Below are 16,046 nucleotides of genomic sequence, written 5' to 3'. Positions count from 1 at the left end.
CACAGTGACGCATTTCAAGGTCATGTTTTTGGGTTGTTTTTTTTTAAAGATTGATTTGAGAGAGAGAGCGTGCACGCTCATGATAGCGAGTGGGGAGAGGGGTAGAGGGAGAGGAAGAGAAATCCTCAAGAGTCATAGGTTTAAGCGACGGAGCCACCCAGGCACCCCTTGAAGTTTTGAGAGGTGGTTTTCTGTTTCACAGATGTATGTTTTTGAAGTTATCATCAGACCATTGTTTGATATTTTAGTAAATTTAGTTGTTCATTAGCTGAATATTCATGGATACCATTCATGCACACACTGTGAATGGCAAAATGATATGTTCCAATTTCTCTATAATTTGCATCATTTTTTATGAAATCCATGTAGAGCAAAATACAAAAGCTCCCCAGCGGACTTAATCCAGTAAATCTAAGGAAGCCGTTGTGATGTGCTTCAGACATGTGTGGACGAACTCTAGCCAACATTTACTCTAGTTGTTATGAGGGCTTGAAATTACTTCGATAAACTGACAATACAGAGTATGCAAGAACGAGCAAGTCCTCAGTTTAGCCCAGCAGCGCACAGAAACCCTCTCCAATAGAAGATGCTTCAGACATTGAATCCAGTCCTTGGAAAAGAAGAGGTAGGACTAGACACCCAGTTACTAAAACTGCAGCCAAGCCCCACTCCCGAGCCCAAACTCCTCTACTACAGCAGGAGACAATTTCATCGGAGATCAGAAGCGCAGAGGTAGGTGGTAATGACCAAATGAATGGGGTGACACGGGCACTTGGGTAAGCACTTCCCATGTAAGAACCACAGGGACTGGGGGATCCAGCATGTGATCTTACACAGGACAGAACTGTGAGACCTCTTGCTGTGCAGGGAAGAAAATCAGAAATTTTGGATTGAATAGCACCACATACAATGCTTGAAACACCTTGCTACTTTGTTGTTGTTATTGTTTTGGAGAGGTTGGTTGTTGGTTTGGTTTTGGTTTTGGTTCTTGAATAAAGCAGGAGAATTATGTAAGGGCCGCTAACTTGTGAAAGTAAGCCAGTAGTACACAGTAAACCTATGCTTTTTAACAGTTCTTTGATGGAAAATGACCATCTTAAATTGAGGAAAACAATGACTACTTTTGGGAGTCTTTACTTTGGAGGGTTTTGCTTTGTCTCAGGCACTGGATCTGCTATGTACATGAACACAGACACGCACACAGCACGATGCTGCCTCACTGGTTATCTGTCTGGAGCCCCAGTCCATATTGCACAAATGCTTGTGGTTATTCCAAAAACAGAACTATTTAGATCTTCCTAGATGCCAGATGCTGTTCTAAGTGATTTCCTCATATTAACTCAGTCTTCAGAAAGCTGTATTATGATCCTCATTTTTTTGCAGTAAAACTAAGGCCCAGGGGCACCTGGGTGGCACAGCCTGTTAAGCATCTGACTCTTGGTTTGAGCTCAGGTGGTGATTTCGGGATCATGAGATTGAGCCCCAGGTAGAGCTCTGAGCTCAGTGGGGAGTCTGCTTGAGGTTCTCTTGGTCTGAAATAAATAAATAAATCTTCAAAAACAAAACAAAAACTAAGGCTCAGAGAGGTTAAGGCACTTATTCAAGTTCTCATAACTAGTATCTGGAAAGCCAAACCTTAAACTCAGAAGACAGGTCAACAGTTTTGCCACTCCACTCTCTCTCGCTGGGCTAAACAGCTTCTCTGCTAGGCTGTGGAACACACACTCCATAATTTAGCCCTTAAGGAGTAGACATGAACGAACACTTGTTATTTTCCCCCAATGGGAACCAGTTCAGCACCATAAAAGCCACCATAATGTGGATTTTTACCTTGTGTCTTAGAGTAAGGAAAGAGCACAAGCTCTGAAGTACTGAAACGTGTCCAGATGAGAGTCACAATATTTATCCTGGGTCACACCATTAGACCAGGTCCCCGAAATAAGGTGGGTCAGTCCCAAGATCCATTTAAACTTTTATGTAGTCATTGGATTTAATCTTAAAATTGTACTTTTCCTGCTGGAGAATTAGCTAATTAACTTAAAAGGTATCTCCCATCTTCCCTGGTGATCCACTCTTCCAGAACAACTGTAAGTCCATGGTGGTGCGTGGAGTATGGAAGGTTGAAAAACCTGGGTCTTCTCCCTGACTCTGCTGCCACATGATGGAGGCCAAGTCCTTCATTTTGTGCCTCCTCTTCATCCTCTGTAAGCGGTAACGATTTCTTCCACATCTAACACTGATATTCGAGCTCACTACATCCTGTGTGGACGTTTCCATAAATTCCATGAGCATTTGAATAGAATAAAAATTTCTTGAGAAGAAGGATCGTGTTCATCTTAGTCATCCCTGCAGGTGTGGTCTTGGTGCTCATGGGTACGCTTTAAATATGTGTTGGATATTTGGAAATGTGAAAATATTTCACACACGTAATAAACAAAAACAAAAATACAAACCAAAGGTTTCAGGAAGAAGCTTTGTACTGAGAACACTAACTAGGGAAGAGCCAGAAGTATTTAATTTACAATTTAGGCATTTTCTGAGAAAGATCTGGTAGGGTTCAGGACGTGTTATCCCAAAATATAGCACCTTGATATATTGAATATCTTAAGCTGAAGGAGTTTGAGAAAATGGCAGGAAGGTCACTCTGACACGGCACCGATGTCCTTCTTGCCTGAAACAGGTCATTAAACTTCCTCCCCTTTACCAGGAGGAAGGAAGACATTCTTATCACCAGAGAGAGGGAATTGGGGGCCAAGAAATCTATACAAACAAACTTGTTAAACTAACACTTATTTTCCTAGTTACTTCTTCACCATTTACTACTCCTAACACAAACCCCGTCTGTTTTAACAGTCGCTTGCAAATTTAGTGTTTCTTTGTCTAAAATGTATAAAAGTTTTCTGCTATAGTCATTTCTTTAGTTTTCCATTCTTTTGTGAAGGCTCCCATGTACATGTACAAATTTAACAAAATTTGTATGATTTTCTTATTAATTTGTGTCTGTCAATTTAATTTCCAGGCCCTGTCAGGGACTCTGAGAGGGTCGAGAGAAAACCGTTTCTTCCTTACAGATCGAATAATGAGTCCTTCTTCTCAGAGATTTAACTCTAAAAGCTCTCAAATGCCTTTGCTTCTTCTGCAGTTTTTATTTAATTCATTATAGCTTGAGAGTTGCCCATAAATATATCTCACACACATAAGGTAAGTGCTATTACATCACTGTCCTTCCTCTTCTAGACAAAGTTCATACAAGACAACAGACAACTAGAATGCTGTCTAGACATATGCACTCTTTTCAACCAGCACCCATGTCTCACCAGCACCTATGCTTTGTAGACAGCTCACCCAATTTGATTTGTCAACATTAAACTTGGATACACACACACACACACCCCATTACTACCTTGAAGATCCAAGATGACCAAAGATTGGATGCTAAGGAATGTTCAAAGTTGTTCTGCAAAGTTTCTAGGTCAAATGTGAACGACTACCTACTTTTTGGTAGATAATTTGTCCCTGAAATTATGAATTTGAGTTCTTCCACTTTTCTCTACAACTTTTCTAAAAAAAATGCTACTGCCACTACAAGTTCACTTAAGTGCAGTCAAATTAGTTTTAAGATGATAGCAAATGGAGACTGAGAGCTAATTTTCCCTGTTGTATTTAAGTTATATTAGTGAATCTTATGTATGTGAAATTCCTCTACTTACTCAGGAAGTAATTTTTATAGGATTAAAAGAGAAGAATGGGATAACTTCTTAAAAATCAATAAACATTGTTTGTCTATAGGGTATTGCCTGCTATGTTATATTTCCTTGTTGGATAAAATCTTTTTCCGTAACTGATTTTCAAAGTTCCAGTCACTTGACTTGGATTCAAAACTAGAACTTTATATTTAGTGTTTATTTTACAGTTAACATGTATTTATTATCCTAAATTGACAAGGCTTGATCACTTTCACTCAAATTCATTAGGAAATTGTGTTCCTGCCTTTAAAATATATTTAGAAGAAGAAGAAAATTTCCTCCACTTGCACTTTTGTTGCTACTTTCTAATCCAGGCAAGAACCCTTCGGCTTCTGGATCACTGTAATAATCTCTTAGTCTTTCTACCTGCTCCCACCCTTGATGTCCCCTGTATTTATTTTTATCAGAGTAGATCAGGTAATCTTGTGATTATATGATACTATATACATATATAGTATCATATATATATATATATATAACATATATATATAATATCATATTATACTTCTGTTCAAATCCTTCATGTTACGACTCATTTCATCCAGAAAAAAAGACGAAATCTTTACAGTAACTACATGATTCTGTAAAATGCAACACACACACACACACACACACACACACACGCTCCCGTCTACCTCGCTCACTTTCCTCCAGCCACACTGGTCTCCTTGCAGTTCTTTGGCCAGATTTAGCTTGCTCTAGCTCTCCAATCTTTGTACTGATTACACTCCATGTCTGAACTTTTCTTCCCCAAGACTGCTGCAGGATTTTTTTTCCGTCGGTGCCCACGGTGCCCACGGTTCTTGGTCACGCCACTTCAAAGAACGAAGAGGTAGACCAGACAGAGGGGTGGGCAGCAAAACAAGCTTTATTGAGCGATAGCAAAGTGATAGCAACAAGACTCCCAATGAGGGAGGGGACCTGAAGGGGTTGTCACTGGAATGTATAAGTCTAGGGGTTCTTATAGGCTTGTTGGCGGGCTGTCTCAGTTTGATGAACCCTCCATGCACCTGTCATCCAATCAGGTTTCTGTCACCGATCTATCACGTGGGAAAGTGATGGAAGTTTCCTCCAGGGTGGGGTAAAATCCTTTTAAGGGTTTAGGGGTGGACAGCTTGTCCCTTCCTACGTGCCTTCCAACTATCCTTTATCAAGACAGTTATCATTAAATCTCTCACCTCCTTCAAGTCTGTGCTCAAATATCACTTTCTCAAGTTCCTACTACCTTATTTGTGCCTGTGGAGCTCCCCAGCCTATTGGGGGCTGTGCTGACCCCCCACGCCCCCAATGTGGACTTTCTAGTCCTTTCTTTTCTCCATGACAAGTAGCATTTTCCAAATTGTATATATGGAAAAATGTGAGACTATATTCAAATCAGAAAGACATGAGGATATTTATTATAGCTATTGCTAATCTTTTGTCTCTTCTCCCCTCCTAGAACGTAAACTCTGTGAGGGTATGAACTTTTTATATTTAGTTTACTAATGTGTTTCATGAACTATGTTTGGGATATGATAGATTCATCATAAATATTTGTTGAATGAATGAATGAATTTAAAATTCTAACCACTAATTAAATAAAAGTTTTTCAAAAAGTGAAAATCCAGAGGTACATTTATGTTATTGGTTTTGTCATTTAACAAGATCAGGGTCCTGCGTCTCTGAGATTTCCTTGGTCTTTCCCTCAATCTTGGTTGCCTCAATAGTTTCCGCATGGCTGTTGCTATTCAGGGCATGTTATCTGTGGTTGAGGCAGGAAGAATGAGAAAGCAAAAAAGGATAGTTCTCCTCAAGAGAACAAAAGCTTCCTTTCCCTTAATCTCCCCAGTGGACTTCTACTAGTTTATATATCGCTGATCAGAACTAGGTCATAGGCTCAAGTTCAGCAGTAGAGAACCTGAGAAAGGGGAACAGGATTTCCATAATTGATTTAGACCAATCATGACTCTCAGGTTTTAGATAAGAACACGGTCAGAGGATCCATTCAGTTGTGCCTAAAGGGAAGGAATGGGGTGACAACTAAGAGGTTGCCACAGTCGTGCTCACGTGAAATCCGCACTCTACTTGCTGAGTCCGGAGTTAACACAGAGAGAATAAAACTATATAAAAGGAGACACAAAGCGTTTATTTCATTGAATTTCAGAGAAATCAAACAATTCACATGAGTTGGTAAATCAATAAAGGTATTGTAAAGGAGGGAGTTCTTGGAGTTTGCCCTTGGAAAGGAGAAGCCTCCTTGAAAGACATGAGGTTGACAGTGGGAGTGGAGCGGGGGCATGGAAGTCAGAAAGAATATCAACTCCATCATAAACAGAGACAAAATTCAAACTGATACATATGATAATATATATTATGTATATATACATAATATATATGTTATATACATATATAACATATATATGTAAGTAAAATTATGGCAAGATTTTGTGCCAGTTTTTACAGAAACATGGCAAAAAGAAAAACCACAGTGAAAACAAACCATATGGCACTTAACATGTCCTGAGAGGCTTTGGGGCTTTTAGGAATAGGGCTGAACACCAGTGATCTAATCCAATGATTTCATTACAATCATGGAGAAACTGAGGGCCAGAGATGTTCACTGATTTCTCTAAGGTCATATGGTAGCTTTCACGGCCAAGGCAGGACTACAACAGGATCTTTCTATTGCATCATTACATTTCCTGAATTTAATTTTAGCATGAATATCCGCCCTTGAAAAACATCACCAAATAGCAATTTGTTATCAACAAATAACAAGATCCTATTATTCTCATCCTGGTCTTACTGTGTCCAGCTCTAGCTGAGTTGCATGTAAATAACGAAAATTTGTTCAAGATTTGGATAGGCCATTGTAAAGAAGAGTGCTTAGATGTGTATCAATAAACTCAGGGGGGAAATTGGATAAGAAAAGGTCAGTGTTTACACAACTGAGTATAGTTTTCACTGTTGACTGGACATCTGTTAAATCTAGAGCTTTGTATCACAGAAAAATATTCAATTATCAAAAGGGCATTCACTCACCAGCTACACATTGTTAAGATTTTCTAATATGTAAAAGTCATAAAGGTTACCATACTTAAAGAGATATTCTTGAATGTTACTTTTCCTTCACAGAAATTGACCCTCTTATTATTTATTCAACTATTCATTCCATTGAACTCGCAGAGGAGAACCTTACTGCGAATATTTAAATGGCTTTTGTTAGAGACAGAGTGTATCAGCCCCCAGTAGGCTGGGGAGCTCCACGGACACAGTCTGAAAATAAATATTCAGAATAAAGAGCCCAATTTTACATCCCGAACTCCGGCCTCAAGTTTCCATTATCAACAAGTCTCTCTTAGTCCTCGTTCGTGGTTTGTGAATTCAAGACGTGGAAAAGTCCCATTTTAAACTTAACAACTACAAAAAAAAAAGTACTAAGAAAGTGGTGCGGGGAGGGGAGGGGTATTAGGAACAACCCAGTTTTCCTTCCTGACCTCAGGCATACGGTTGACTTTGGAGCTGACAATGACCTGCTGATACTCAGAGTCAAGTGCTACCTGGTTTCATGCTGCTGGGCACTTAAAGCACAGGGCCAGAAAGGTTCACGAATGGGGGGAAAGGCTCATATCCAATTACATTCTGAAATCTCCATCTCTCTCAAACAAATGTAAATATTTAGATGCATCTGAATCATTCATTTTGAAAACCCAATGGAGCCTTTCCTGCACGAGTGGGACACATTAGGGCAACAATAACTCCTGCTTTGCTCAACTGAACTTTAAGACTGAGCTGACAAAACTGCTTTTGCAGGGGCACCCGGGTGGCTCAGTGGGTTAAAGCCTCTGCCTTTGGCTCAGGTCATGATCTGGGGGGTCCTGGGATCGAGCCTTGCATTGGGCTCTCTGCTCGGCAGGAAGCCTGCTTCTCCGTCTCTCTCTCTCTCTCTCTGCCTGCCTCTGCCTACTTGTGATCTCTGTCAAATAAATAAATAAAATCTTTAAAAAAACAAAACACAAAAAACAACTGCTTTTGCAGAAACCTCCCTTGCTTCCTGCACCTAGAGAATTGAAATGTCCCTCTTGGTTACGGTGCCAGGGAATCACAGCAGAAGGGTCAGGGGAATCCTAGTAGACGGGAAGAACCCAGAGCTTCAAAGCTGGAGTTAGGACCACATACTGACTGGTCTGATTTAAGTCTGATGATCATTTTCAGATTGAACTCATCTGCCAGGGACCAACTTCACCTGTAACTGACACTGCCATCAGGCCACTTAGCCTTCATGTGGTTACACATTTGAACTAAAGGGCTCAGATTTTCTTGACTTGTATTGATGCATTCACCTGTTCACTCATTTAAATTCCTACTCCCTCCTCCTTCCCTCATTTATCCACCCAACAAAACTTTATGAGTAAAACAAGCAGGTATGATGGTAACTTTTGGAGATGTGAAAGAAAACATATTTTACACAACCAGGTAGTACAGAGACAGTGGGGCAGACTGAAATTTTGCCTGGGAGAGTTGAGAAGACGCTGCTGGATCACTGACGTTGAGAAGGGAAGGCAAGAAAGAAAGGAATTGCTCAGGAGGAAAAGGCATTCCGAGCAAGCAGAATGGTAAGTGTAAAGGAAAATTAGCACAGGTCATGCTATGCTCAAGAAAGAGTGGAAAATTTGAATATGCCTGGGAAGTAGAAGGCATAGACAAGATTGAAAGGGAAGAGATAAAAAGTAACCAGGAATTTGGAAGTTGGAGGAAATCGACCAGTAAGATATGTCACTGTCCAAACTGCTTCTCTACCTAGTGATTTCCCAGCCCAGTGTAAAATGGCTTCACCCCCCACCACTCCTCCGAAACTATGTCTGCCAAGGTCACCGATGACTTTCTTAGGAAAGTCTTACTATCATCACAATGCACCAGCAATTCCAAGCAATGTAAGTATAAAATTCTCCTTCCCCAAATTTTTTTGTTGATCTAAGTTCTATGCAATAGCTACTTTCTGCTTCATTTTAATAATGTATATTATTACTACACATGTATATTACAATATGGTATATTGTATATATAAATGTTCATGTGTGTACAATTAAAATAAGCATGATTTTATTAGTTATCCTTTAACAAATAATATATTCAGGAGTCTGCAGCTCACCTCAGACACATATGGGCTCAGCTACATATATTTATTTCAAGAGTAAATCCATAATGATTCAGAATCATTCGGGCTTGCTTTGGGCATGGTTTTTGTCTCCAGCCATACGGTATACATATTCCCATGTTTAATCAGTAGCTTCAAAATAAGCCATGACAACACGGGGATTGTAAAGACAAAGACACAGAAATTGAGTTATTTTAATTCTGTCATTTTGTGTTACCACATGTTAGGAGTTTTTATTTGTATTTGAAATTGGGGAGCACTTGACTGGCTTACTCTGGATCTCAGGGTTGTGAGTTCCAGACCCACATTGGGTGTAAAGATTACTTAAAAAAAAATAATAAAATTTTCAAATAAATAAATAAAAATTGGAAACAGCAAAACAGTGTGCGAACTTTGAGGTGTTACTTGCTTTGTAAGTACAAATTTTAATCTGTAGATGAAATAATTTACCGAGGGTTTTTAAAAATTATTTTAAATTTTATTTATTTCTTTTTCATTTTAATTTTAACTTTGTTTTTATTTCTGAGTTTGAATAGTACCTTCAAAGTTAAAATTTATTCTCTTAAACTTGTGCTCATTTTAACCTTAACAAGTCAAGAAAATAAAGACGATTATGATCTCACCTGATGATGACTACAAATAATTTCACCATAGGAAATAGGGACTCTTGCTGCGGTATTAAATACATGGGATACTGATCAAGGCAACAGTCAGCATTTGGGACCATGGCATCCTTCTTCAAAAACTCTTTTCTTTTTGGCCTCCATGATATATACTCCCCCAGTTTTTCTCCTATGTTGTAGTTTCTTCCACCGGATTCTCTTCCTCTCATCCCATAAGACGTCATATTTCTCAGGTTCTGTCCCAGGTGTTCTGTTCATCTCTTTTAAACCTAGAAGGTTCCCTAAGCATCCTCTTTGGCTCCAGTAGCTTCAATAATCCACCGCTTGCTGACAACTCCTAAATCATGCCTTTGGCCTGGATCTCTCTCCTGAAATAACTCGTTTATCCAACTCTCTGCCGAACATCTTTCCTTGAACATAACTTAGACATCTCTGATGCATTCATCTGAAACAGCCCATTAACTTCACCCGCTGCTTGGTGAAGTCCGGAAAGCTAGGAGTTGTCCTTGATTTAGCCTTCTCCTGTTTCACCTCCTGCCTACTCAATCACCAAGGTTGACAAATTTATCTCTCCTAAGTATCTCTTGGATCATCCACTTACATCTGCTTCCTCACTATCGCTACCACTGCCTAGGCCGCCATCGCCTCTCCCTGAAATGGCTCTGGCAGCCATCTTGTATACTGTAGATACAGAGCTGTTTCGTAAGGGTAAATTGGATCACATCACTAACCTGCTTAATGTCCTTTCCTAACCTCCACTGTCTTTATTTACAAGATCCCTTTGAGGGATTTTGGCTTCAGAGTTCATCTCCCAGCCACTGTGATTCTACTTAAGTATTTTAATATATTTCAAATTATCTCCTACCTTCAAGTCACTGCTCACGATGTTTCCATCCTCTAAGTTCCAAGGAGAATATTATTTCCTCTGCAAAGGCTTACGACCAATCAAGTCTGAAGTTAGATGCTTTCCTCTGCTCCCTATCAGGGAACCAAGTGGTGACTGCTGTTTGTTTCTCCTGTTAGTTTTGAAAATAATTAGATTTTAAATTCCTTAAGAGCAGACAGAAGATCAGTCTTACTCCTCATTGTGTTTCTAGGAGCTTACACAATGATGTTATAGAGCGGGCACTAATAAATGTTTTGTTAAATGAATAAATATATGTATGAACCATTTTTCCCCTAATGAGACTTTCTTTATACCGTAGATCATGGCTGCTTTGTCTATGGCTTATAGCATAAGTTCCATTTTGACTTATTTCATTCCTAGAAAACTTTTCCTATGCTTTATTATTTATAATCACATTAATGATTTATTTCAGAATATATAGTAGTATAAAAAATGATACATGCTAAATGAATTCTGAATTTTTTTGTTTTTTGTTTTTTTTCCCACCCTCAGGAAGGAAAGGAAATGTGGATGATAAATACACTGAAAATCCACCATGTGGGGCTGGAATTCAAGGCTTCTGGCCAACTTCAGAATTGTCCTTTCAATTTTAAATCCACGTACCAACAGAGATGATCATTTTAAGTCTCTCTTGGTTGGGAGCTTCAAGGGAGAATGTGTAGAGAGCATCTTTTCTGATTTCAAATGAAGAGATACACAAAAACTACCAAAGTCAAGGCACCTCATAAAGAAAAAGATGATGCTTTCATCACTACAGAGGCCCAACTGAAGTCGAATGCCAAGGAAGAGGAAGAGAGGGGCCTCGTCCTCTTCGCTAGCCAGCACAACCTTCCCTTCATGTTTGTATCCACAGCAGTGGCTGCCTCCTGGTCTGGTGTTTACATAAAGATGAAAGGCAACTTACTCTGGCTCCACGCTGGCCCAAGGCAAAGCTGGCAGCAGCAGGTAACAGGCACCTGGATGGGGCTTCCCACGGGCCATCAGGGGTTCTAATCAGCTTCTCTTAGCCGGCAGATTTTGAACAGTGGGTATGTTCCAAATGTGTCAGGGCGTATTTTTCAAACATCACTGCGGATTCATTTGTTATGTCTTGCCTTTTTTTAGACCTTGACGATAAAGGGACATTTTTAACCAAGGAAGGGAAAGAGAAGCTAGTGCACATTGATGTTTTATGACATGCTAGGATCCACAGTGAGATTAACCTATTTCCTTGAGATCTTTGGGGCCCTATTATCTGTGACTCCTTGTTATTTTCCTTTCCACGACTGCAATTATATCTCCAAAGGGGGAGGATTCAAACTACACTTTCATGTTTATGGGCTCTGAATTCTGACATATTTCAAAGTGTGTACCTCAAGGTGGACTTTGAGAAAACACAGGGCTCTGTACTCTGCTGAAGGGGTGTGTGTGTGCATGTGTGTGTGTGAGTGTGTGTGTGTGTCCTACTTAGAATATATATACCTCAGGCTTGAGAACCTTACCTTTGCTTTATTACTCCCCTCAGGCCAGTAAATACTTGATTCTTAAATTTTTGCACACACATAAACAAGACAGAGATCTCTCATGTAGTTTGTGCATGTTTACAGGAGTCTGCACCTGCCCTGGGAAGGTATTTGCAGAACATTAAAATGGATTCCTTTGTCTTTCATTCATTTTTCTAGGCAGCAGGACAAGATATCTAAATTTCTTAGGGCTGCTGGGACAGATGACTGCAAACTTGGTGACTTCAAACAGCAATAACTTATTCTCTTAATGTTCTGGAGACCGAAAGTTCGAAATCAGTTTCACTGGGCCAAAATTAAGGTGTTAGCGGGGCCACCATCCCTTCGGAGGCTCTAGGGAAGAATCTGTTCCTCTCTTCCTCCAGCTCCTGGTGGCTGCTGGCATGCCTTGGTTTGTGGCTCCAGCAATCCAGTTTCTGACTCCATGATCTCATTGCCTTCTCTTCTTCTGCCTGTCAAATATCCCTTCTGTGGTTATATTTATCTACCCCTCTGCTTCTCACTTCTAAGAACTCTTGTGATTATATTTCACACCCGTCCGGATAATCTGTGATAATCTTCTCATTTCCAAATCCTAAGCTTAATCACAAGGAGTTTCTGAAAGGAAGAGGAGAAGTTCTGGGGGATGGATTGGTAAAGGAGTACCCAGGTCCAGGAGCTGTTCGTAAATAAAGCATTTTTATAAGGTGGGTGCTGGTAAATCAGAAATTGTAAGTAAATCCTGAAAACAAACAAACAAAGTAGGAATCTACTAAAGAATTCAGGAGCAATTACATAAATTTGCAATGACAACCAAAACTCTTTTGAGTTGAAATTTGCTTCAAGGTATAGTTTAGGTTCAAATGGAACACCCCATTTTGGAAAGAGAAGAGAAGATTTAATCATGCAAACTGACAAATCAAATAAAAAGTTTAAAATTTTTTTTAAAAGGAGCACCTGCATGGATGGCCCCTTCCATTGAATATCTGACCCTTGATCTCAGCTCAGGTCTGGACCTCAGGATTATGAGTTCAAGCCCTGTACTGGGCATGGATTCTACTTAAAAATAAATAAATAAATAAATAAATAAAACGTTAAAAATCATACAAACTGAAATAATAAGATCAGTCAATGTATATGAATAGACAGTTACATGATACCAGAAGTGAATATCTCTCTGTTGTTACACTGAGCCTTGGCGAAAAGAACTCATCCTCATTTGTGCTGAGTCCTGTGATGTCTTCCTTAGAGTGAGCCTATAGAAGTCTGTGTTACAACCAGAACACTTTTTTTTTTTGGATTAGTAAATATTGTTTGAGCCCTTAAGGCTAATTAATTTTATCTTCTAACCTATCCCCTAGAGTCTGGAGAGGGAAGGTGAACTTTAAAATATAATCAAATTAAATTCAGTAATCAAAAGATTATTGTTCTAAAAAAAGATTATTGTTCTATGTTCACACAAATTGAAAAATAAATGTTGATATTGCTGAAAGCTCATCAATTTTTCTGGTTCTTCTTCTAGCTACAGGATGCAACTATATTTCCTACACCCCTGAAGTCAAGCTGACGAAAGCTTTGTTTCACGTAATGTGAAGTGTTAGGTCATTTCAAAGTCGGTGCTCAGCTCACCATGCTCTTTAGCTCTGCCATGGTAACCACTGACCTTTCAGGACAGTGACGGCTCCACCACCCCAGGTCCCAAAGCAAGCATCACCACAAACAAAGCCCTGTGCCAACTCAAGTCAGACACGTAGCAAGAATATGAAATAAACTGTGGTTATCAGGCACCGAGAGCTTGGGTTGTGTGATACTGCAGTATCACTCAGCCAAGCCAACTGATACATCCAATGAAATCGATGGCCTTGGAATTGACCATTAAGCCCCGTTGGTGCACAGGAACGGTGGGAAATTTAAATCACCAGAAGATAAGCTCTATCTCTGAAAACACATACCAAAAACAAAAGAAAATGCACACAAACACCTGTGTATTGATGTTTATAGCAGCTTTATGCATAACTGTTAAAACTTTGGAAGCACCCATGATGCCCTTCAGTAGGTAACTGGATAAGCGAATGGTGATACATACATACAACATTGAATACTATTCAATGATAAAAAGAAATGAGCTGTCAAGCTGCAAAAAAGACATAAAAGGAAACTTCAATGCGTATTGCTAAGTGAAAGAAGCCAATCCATAGAGGCTATATACTGTGTGATTCCGATTTTACAATATCCTGGAAAAGACAAAACCATGGAGACAGTAAAGTGATCATTGGTTGCCAGGGGTGGGGGAAAAAGGGGATGGAAGCAAAGGTGGATGAGGGGGTGAAGAGGTGGGGCACAGGGAATGTTTAAGATAGTGAAACTGTTCTGTATATTGCTATTATAGTGGGTACGTGTCATTATACATTTGTCAAAACCCATAGAAGGTATAATAGAAAGAGTGAACTCCAATGGAGACTATGAACTACAATTAAGAATATATCAATATTAGTTCATCAGTTGTAAAAATGCACTGTACTAATGCAAGGTATTAATAATAAGAGAAACTGAGTGAGGCAGTGTGGTATGTTGGTATGGGGGAATGCTCATACCTTCTGATCTATTCTGTAAACCTGAAATTGCTCAAAAGATTAAGCGAGGGGAAAATAAAGGAAATTAAGAATAATTTTATTGAACTAAATTCTAAAGAGCCATTTGAATTATTTTAAGTTGAATATGAAAGTGTTGGCAGGTTGTTGTGTTGAGGTTGGTCTGGTGGATTCAACTGTGGAACATTTGATGGGCCGGGAATATTGTCCTGGCAGGATATGAAAAAATAAAAAAAGAAAGAAATAAAATTCTTGGAGAAAAGAGAATAGATTTAGGTAAATTATGGACAATGAGAATGAGGAAAAAAGTCTTTCAAAACAGTATGTGCCAAAAATGTGCCATCTTATGGACAGAGATAAAGCTGTAGCTCAACGTTGCTTAAGCAGGTGACTCTGAAGAATGTGGCTTTGAATAATTTGGTGATTAGAAATAAAGTAAGTGGGAAGGAATACTTTGAAAGTGGGAGCATAAGGCACCCTACAGACCCACACTCCCAAGCAAAACAATATAAACTGATGACTTTTTTTTTTTTTTTTTGAAAAATACTTTGAAAAATTTCCTAAGGGCAGTGAGCAAATGAAGAAGACATTTGTATAAGAAAAATCTCTGTTAAATCTTGGTAAGAACAGTGAGAGTCTATGGCATTTGAACCAGGATCTGCACCTTTTCCTCAGCCACAGTTTAGTGGGATGGAAACTCCCCTCAAGCTGGGTATGGCTGAGGAGACGAGGATCCCCTTCCCCAACTCCTCTTTAAAAGTATATCTCCTTGGAAGGGCCAGGTCACCAGCATTTCTCATCTCCACAATGCTCTGTGTTACAGAAGCAAAATTTCAGGCAAGTGCCAAACGTCAAGAACCAGTCCTTGACTCTACACAGTCCTTCCTCTACATGGCTTCCACTCCAAGAAAAGACAGTCTACCCTTGGTGTGGCAGGCCAGGAATGGTGAGGATTGGTTGACCTAACCCCTGCTCGCTCAGGGGGGTAGATGTTTCCCACCAGAAATGGTGACCAGAGAGCCCTAAAGGGCTCTCATTTCTACCCAGCACACTGCTTTTAAAGCAAGACTGTTAACTGAGAGAAGCAGGCCACTATCTCTTCCCCAGCAATGCAACAATAATGGCTCAGAAATTTTGCCCAGGGTAAGAGGCAAGCCATAAGGGCAGAGAGTTCTGAAAGTCTCCCTTCATTTAGAACAGAGTTAAAGAAGTTCAAGCATCATGAGTTTTTGAAAACAATGAGGACCTTGGTGGTGAGCAACCCATCGGAGGCTGGTAGCTCCATGAGAACAAGAAGCTAAGCCATAAACCAGCTGTTTACCAGAGAGAACGAGGGCACGAGACTGCTAGGAAGAGCCCTCCCGGGAACAGAACAAATCTCAAAGACTGGCTTCAAAAATTACTCTTGCAAAAGGACCCAAATTTAATTAGATCAGACAATGGAGCTATTTATGCCCCAGGGCATTGTCAAAAACAATAGAGCAAGGATCAAGCAATTAGTGGAGCCTAACAGCTGGGTGTGACACCAGAAGAAGCAGTTTAACAGATCAGGGAAGGAGAC

This window comes from Martes martes (assembly GCF_963455335.1).
Source record: "Martes martes genome assembly, chromosome: 1".
NCBI lineage: Eukaryota > Metazoa > Chordata > Mammalia > Carnivora > Mustelidae > Martes > Martes martes.
This window is presented reverse-complemented; position numbering follows the sequence as displayed.